Source organism: Myotis davidii, unplaced genomic scaffold (genome assembly GCF_000327345.1).
Source record: "Myotis davidii unplaced genomic scaffold, ASM32734v1 scaffold394, whole genome shotgun sequence".
NCBI classification, from domain to species: Eukaryota; Metazoa; Chordata; class Mammalia; order Chiroptera; family Vespertilionidae; genus Myotis; species Myotis davidii.
Window position 1 is genome coordinate 902678 of NW_006287548.1, and position 4986 is coordinate 907663.

A 4986-nucleotide genomic window follows, 5' to 3' on the forward strand; every position below is an offset into this window, starting at 1 on the left:
GTAGTAGTTTTGTTGGGTCTTTATAAAAATGTGCCCCTACCTCCACCTCCTTTATTTTCTGGCTCGAGTGTCTCTCGCAACCTTTTACAAATAAGTGGGTTTATTCACTCGAACGTGCACTTTCGCCAGTTGGTTCACTTCTATGTAACCCCTTGCGTCCCTATTCAACAGGGCTGGTAATTACCATAGCAACCACAGCATGTGGTGCCTGTGCACTCTCTCAGAGACAAAGCATTTGCTTGGAAAAAAAATTACACACACACACACACATTAATTTGCAACATGAAATTCTATTTCATGGTAGTTATAAAGGGAAATCATGCCTCCAACTAAGTAGACCTACCTTCCTTCCTGGACTAGGAACTCACACTGTTCTTCTCCTGTTTCCCCCACCTCCACTGCACTCCCCCCACACACATTGATTCATTTTAAAAATAAGATTTTTGTGCAATGGGAGGGGTGGGGAAGATGGGAAGGATTTGGTTTCAGCGGGAAGGTACAGAGGTCAGGGAGAGGGTGCAGAGCCTCATCGAGCAGTTGTTCCTGTCTGAGTGATGATTATACTACCAAGGGGATTTATTAAAATGGAGCCTATTGCTGTTACACCAAATGAGGCTCTCCATAAATTCTGGGGGAGCCTGTCAGTGGCTAAGCCCATATGTAACGCTCACATACAGCGCCTGCATCTGCTGGCTGGTGTCCACATCCCAGCCCACATTCCCCCCTCCCCCCACACACACACTGGCTGCATGTGCACACACGCTCCAGTCCCATCAAGAACCCAGAGCCCATTTCTGCATGCCCAGAAATGGAGACTCCCTATTCCAACAGAGGTGTGGGAGTGAGAGCGTGTGTGTGAGTGTGTGTGCGTGTGTGTGTCCAGCAAAGGATTACGTCCAGAATCCAATGCGACCCAGCCACTTGTTCTGGGTCTCCATCTGCAGGGAGAAGGGAAGGGGAAGAAAGGAGTTTGGTGAGAGCCATTCCAGGCTGCATGGCACCCTGACCTCCTCATGCCCGCAGCTTACCAAACAGAAGGGAGATGGGTGCCAGGGAGAGTTCAAGGTACAGAGGACTCTCAATGTCATGAGTCCCAATAGACAGGCCAGCCACAGAGGGTGAGCTCCCGCTTCCTCCCCCAGTGGCTGAAGGGAGAGAAAGCCTGGGAGACTCTGCTTCCACTAGACCTCTTTTCAACTGTGGTTTAAGCCCGGGCCGTTGGAAGCCTCTTTATGAGTTCTCTAGTGGAAACTCTGACTTTTTTTTTTTTAAATTGCTTTGGTCTGAGGAAAAAATAACACATTCCAAGCAAGGGGCTTTGCAGGGTCGGGACTGGTCGGAATTCTCACTGTGCAGCACGAATTCGGGTAGACAGCCTTCTCTAACAATGCGAGGACGTTTCCATTCAGAAAACCCAGCTCAGGGAGAGCTGAGAGCAGGGCCATGGCGAATGGGTGTGTGGGGGTGCAGCGTGGGTGCATGGGGGTGCAGCGTGGGGTGCTTGGTGCAGCAGGGTGGGCAGCCTAGTCTCATTAGCTTTTACCAAATGTTGAATGAAATGCTCTAAATCTACTCTTTAAAGGGGAGTTCCTGGTTATTCACTATTATTTCCCCGCTTGGACGGAGAAGATGCTGACACAGGCATAAGGTAATTTGCAGTCCTTTAGTAACAACGCGGCGGGTCCCCTGAAGATGCGCAGCTCTCTGGGCAGCCACTGCCTGTGGGCTTCAAGGCGCAGGGTCTCCAAAACCAGGTGAAGGAGAAGGCTCGCCCCTCTTTGTCTGCTCAGAGCCTCCCTGGCCCCTAGCGGCCTTGCAGGAGGAGCCACTAGAGGGCGCCTTGAGCCCAGCAATAGCTCCACAGGCAAACCTGTTTCTTAAGGAGAGTTCATTTAGCTGAGAGGCCCAGAAATCAGTGACGTGCGGAATTATTATGCACAGTTCATTTCCTTGTAATTTAACTTTCACAGTAACAAAAGCATAATGTATAGTCTAGTTTTCGGGTCTGATTTACAACAATTTAAACTAAAAGATGAGTTCTGCCTCGCCCCCGCCCCCCCTTCTAATCACTTCTGCTGATATCAGCAGCTGAGAATTTTGTGTCTCATCACCCTCCCAAAGCCACAGATCCGAGGAGACGAGAGAATGTAAAACAGGGCTCCAGCAAACCGCTGGGTGCCAATTTTCACTTTCTGCTTCCAATTTCATTATTGCTTTATTGTCCGTTTAAAAACTTTCTGTTTTTATGATGGCGGTTTGGTTCCTACTCCCCACTACTTCCAAGCGTTGTGAGGTCCACATGGGGCTTTAAAGCACTTCTCTCCTCAAAGGGCTGTGGTGTCCGTTTCAAACCCAGAGAGAGGTAAAAGGAGCGGCCCCCGGCTCACCCCGCCTCTGCCCTCCCTCCCTCACCCCGGCCCTTCCCTATAGATTCCAGCCTCTTTGATCTCCCCTTCCTGCGGCTCCTTGGCACTTACTGACTCTACCAGCCATTTAGCATTTTGTAGCTATTGTCTTGTTCTCTAATTGCTTCACATGTACACTTTTTCCCTCCCTAAGGAAAGGAAATAGCATTTTTTTTCCTACTTTGTCTGAGGCTCTTTTCTAAGGGTTTTAGGTGTAACGTCCTTTAATCTTTTTAACAACCCTCCTCGGGCTTAGATGCAATTGATTTCATTTTACAGATGAGGAAACTGAGTCGGAGAGGTTGAATAACTTACACAAAGTTACACTGGAAGTCGGAGGGAGGATTCAGACACAGGTGTTTCTGTTATATTGTTTGGATCCCACGTTGGTCATAAACTAAAATGCGTCTCTCTCTCTCTCTTCCATGCTTCCAGCACCAATCATAGAGATAGGTGCGTGCACTCACAAACATTTCTTACAAGATTTAAGATCTGTCTGTGGCTGGCCCTGATATCCGGTAAGAAAGTTAGAATTGCACCCAATTTAAAAATGAAGTAACTCGCTGAATGTGGGCCAACTCCCCAGCCCCCGCCACAGGGCTGTCTCCATATACTTACCGAGCACTTCATGTTACTTATTACTGTCCCATTTCCTTGAATCTGCTGTGGTATCTTCTCTGGGCCGTTCCATTCAAGGGAAGGAGGTCAGGATTATTCCAGAAATTTATCAGGAAACATCAGAACCAGAGCCCCTTTTATGAGGCCTAGTTGTCAGCGATCAGAGTAGTGGACTAACCGGGACTGAAGTCAATCCAAAAAGCATTTATTGTCTTTCCCCCTTTGTGATGCCTGACTTGAATAGGTCAGGCTTTATCTAGGATTTGAGTGTTTTCAGACCCCAGATCTACCCCCATCTCAAATATTGGAGGAAAGCTCAGTCAGGAGGGGTAAAGTGGGCTACTTCCTTGGCAGTGGGGAAAAATACACTGCCTAGGGACAATCAGGGGCCAATAGAGCTAAGGCTGTTTCATTTGTGTTCTCTGTCTGATATGTTCGGAAGGGCACGTGGTAGATAAAGGGGACTGAGTCAAGGTGTGTATTGATATAAAAAGAAAATTCTTTCCATCTGTTGATTGGGTTGGCAAGTGAGTAGTAAAGTGCCAACCGTATGCAACAGGAGCTTTTTATAAACATCTGGTACCTCCCCAAACTGCGTCTCAGGCCACTGGCCCACGCCAAAGGCACCCACGCAAGTTAAGGAGATCAAGTCTCTATTGAATGAAGTCCAGGAGGGGGTGGTCTCTAAAGACCCGTGGGACCTACAAACAGGAGGCTAGTCCTCATCTCCGGTGCAGCTGACCTTCAGGAAGGGAATTGGGAGACAGAGGAATGTTGCTTTCTAACCTCTGAAACCACATTAGTAAAACATATGGAACCGATAAGGAAATTATCATGGTCTCGATGGGGTGGTTTTATGAACTCAGAATTGTATCACATTTTGGGACTAAAGTTAGAAAAAAAGGAAAGATCGAATACATCTTGGGGGTTTTGAGTGTTAAGGCTACCAAGAAGCCAGCTCAAGCTCGACCTCAAAGGGTGTTCCAAGGGCGAGATGATCAAGTACTCTGCCCACCTTTGACATGAGTCTCTGGCTCTTTGTACCATTTTTGTGTGAAAAGTTTAGGATGGAGGAGAAGGCAAAGGGCTGAGCTTTGAGGACAGAACAGACAGGCTTCATTCCTGGCTCTGCCTCTTATCTGCTCTGTGACCTTGGCCCCTTGACTATATTTGTCTGAACCAATTTTCTCACATATAGAATGGAAATGATAGCACCTACTCCTTAAAGGCATCGTGAACACTAAATCAAATAAAGCATGAGCAACGTGGACCCAGGAAAATGCCAGAGCTGGGATTTAGCCAAACTGACCCACAAGGTCTCTACCATATCTCATCACAACTAAGACACCATTGGCTATGAGAGGCAGCATGACTTTATGAATCACCATGAGTGGGGGGAAAAGCATTGCCATTAAACTCTGCTTTTCTTTTCATTGATTTGTAAGATATATCCCATACTGACACATGTTAAAATGTGAAAAATGTTTCCTAAATATTATCCTAACAAAGGAAATCAAGAGAGATAAAGGAAACCTACAGAATGATAGAAAATATTTGTACATCATATGTCTGATAAGGTAATAATCTCTAAAATATATAAGAAACTCCTGTAGCTCAGTGGCAAAGAAAACAAATAACCTGATTTACAAATAGGCAAAAACTTGAATAGATGTTTTTTCAAGGAAGATATATAAATGGCCAACAGGTATATGAAAAATGCTGTCAGTAATAATCGGAAATGCAAATCAAAACCCTGATGAGATATCACTTCCTAAATGTCAGGATGGCTAATATATATATATATATATACTAGAGGCCCAGTGCACAAAAATTTGTGCACTTGGGGTGGGTCCCTCAGCCCAGCCTGTACCCTCTCGCAGTCTGGGACCCCTCGGGGGTTGTCCACCTGCTGGCTTAGGCTTGCTCTCCAGGGGATCAGGCCTAAGATGGCAATCAGACATCC